We start from the raw sequence: 2201 nt of genomic DNA, 5'->3' as shown, positions 1-2201 counted from the left end.
GAGATCGTGCCACGGTACCCCAGCCTGGTGACAGTGTGAGACTCTGTCTTAAAAAATAATAATAATAAATAATAAATAAATAAAATAAAATAAGAAAGAAAAAGAAAAAAAGCACTAAAAAGCCTGAAGGCACACATCCCAAAGTTAGTGAATGAGTCGGAGTTTAAACCCAGGGCTATATGGCTATGATGCCTGTTTTCCCCTACTCTGCTATACTGTCTCCTCTGTAAATGTTTTTTTGTTTTGTTTTGTCTTTTGGAGACAGGGCCTCGCTCTGTCACCCATGCTGAAGTGCAGTGGTGCCATCACAGCTCACTGCATGTAAATGGTTTTCCTAGGTTTGTATTTTAATCAAATATTCAGAGAAAGGGTGCTCCCTGTTCTCTTTTGCTGGGGATGTTTTCATTGCCTCACCTTATCTATTTTCTATTTTTCAGTCTCTGTTAATTCAACCTCACAATGGGAAATGACTGCAGACCTGGGCTTGCCGGCTGAGATACTCCACGGGCGCTTATGAAATTATTCTAGAACGGCTTCCCCTTCCTGTCAACAGCCTGTAGACCATTCGTGTTTTCACCTTCTGAAGAGGTTGTGTAAGGCCCTGGGTTTGGAATCATGAAAGGCCCAGGTGCAAACCCCAGCAGTGCCCGGCACCAGCTGTGCAGCTCGGGTGAGCTGCTTAGCCCCTCTGACCCGGTCACGAGTGATGCCTGTCTCGCGAGGCCAGTGTAGGACCAGTGTGGTCCAGGGACAGTACCTGAAAAGGGCACCCAGGAAAGGAGCTGGTGGTCTGTTGGGCGCTCTCTTGGCCCCCACCCAGGCATCCCTCGCCCCTGGGCTTGAGGGGCGGTGTCCCAGGATGCACCGCTGCGGGGACCTCTCTCCCGCCCTTGCGGACCCGCCTCGGCCCAGGACAAGGAGGAGGCAGGTGATGGGCCCGGGGCGGATGTGGGGACGCGAAGTGGAGGGAGGACGGCCCTCAGGCCCTGCGCGCTGCGGTGTGTGGGGCTGCCCGACCTCGCCCCCAGCAGGTGCCGCCCAGACCCCGGCCGAGGGTCCCTGTCCCCGTGCAGACCCTGGCCGAGAGAGCGTCCTCGTCCCCGCGCAGGCCCAGGCCCAAAGTCCCCGTCCCTGTGCAGGCCCAGGCAGGCCCAAAGTCCCCGTCCCTGTGCAGGCCCAGGCCGAGGCCGAGAGAGGGCTCGTGTCCCCGCGCAGGTCAAGGCCGAGAGAGCGCCCGTGTCCCCGCGCAGGCCTAGGCCTAAAGTCCTCGTCTCTGTCCAGGCCCAGGCCGAGGCCGAAAGGGGGCCCGTGTCCCCGCGGAGGTCAAGGCCGACAGAGGGCGCCTGTTCCCTCGCAGGCCAAGGCCCAGAGTCCCTGTCCCTGCACAGGCGGTGTCCTGGGGCCCAGTCGCCGCCCCCTCGCTGCAGCCTCTGGGTACTGGGCCTTGCAAAGTCCGTTAAGAGTGCTCCAGGGCTACAGTGCCCAGCGGTTAACAAGTTTGTGATTACTTTCGTGGGTTTATATGTCGCAAATTGAGAAGAGGGTTGCTGGGTTGGGCCCCCCTCCTCTGGACACTAACCCCACCCAGGTAAACAGGGACCCGGCCCAGGTTCCTGCTGGGTGCCGAGGCAGGGAATTCAGCGGGAAGCCCTGGAGACTGCCCGGAAACGTGCTGGAGGCCTGGATGTGATTCCACTGCCACCATCCCCTTTACCCCGGCTTCAAAGCCTCCTGGAGTGCGCTTTGTTTTTCCCAGGTGTAAGTTATTAGCCGTATATCATGACTAAACGAACACTAAAGATACCCTTTAACTTATTCTGAAATTCAAAACATATATCAAGGGTCCAGAATGTACCTAGAACTTACAATTCTAGATGCTAGGACCTCAAAGGTAAGAAAGGCATCCACCCGCGGCCAGGCGCGGTGGCAGACACCTGTAATCCCAGCATTTTGGGAGGCCGAGAAGGGCTGATCACCTGAGGTCAAGAGTTTGAGACTAGCCTGGCCAACATGGTGAAACCCTGTCTCTACTCAAAATACAAAAATAAACCGGGTGTGGTGGTGGGCACCTGTGATCCCAGCTACTCGGGAGGCTGAGGCAGGAGAATCACTTGAACCCAGGAGGCGGAGGTGACAGTGAGCCAAGATCAGGCCATTGCACTGCAGCCTGGGCAACAAGAGCAAAACTTCTTTAAAAAAAA

At 56.2% G+C, this 2201-nt stretch overlaps 1 protein-coding gene across 1 annotated transcript in view; it reads left to right on the top strand.

The window, feature by feature from the left end:
* Nucleotides 1-857: 857 nt before the first annotated feature.
* Nucleotides 858-2201, top strand: part of CERS3 (ceramide synthase 3) — a 149023-nt gene continuing 147679 nt past the window's right edge. Inside the window, exon 1 of the mRNA XM_011965246.1 lies at nucleotides 858-928. The gene's annotated coding sequence lies outside the window, so the exon portion shown is untranslated. The remainder of the gene's footprint in view (nucleotides 929-2201) is intronic.

The sequence above is a fragment of the Mandrillus leucophaeus genome, unplaced genomic scaffold, assembly GCF_000951045.1.
Source record: "Mandrillus leucophaeus isolate KB7577 unplaced genomic scaffold, Mleu.le_1.0 Scaffold719, whole genome shotgun sequence".
Classification (NCBI taxonomy): domain Eukaryota; kingdom Metazoa; phylum Chordata; class Mammalia; order Primates; family Cercopithecidae; genus Mandrillus; species Mandrillus leucophaeus.
This window is presented reverse-complemented; position numbering and strand designations above follow the sequence as displayed.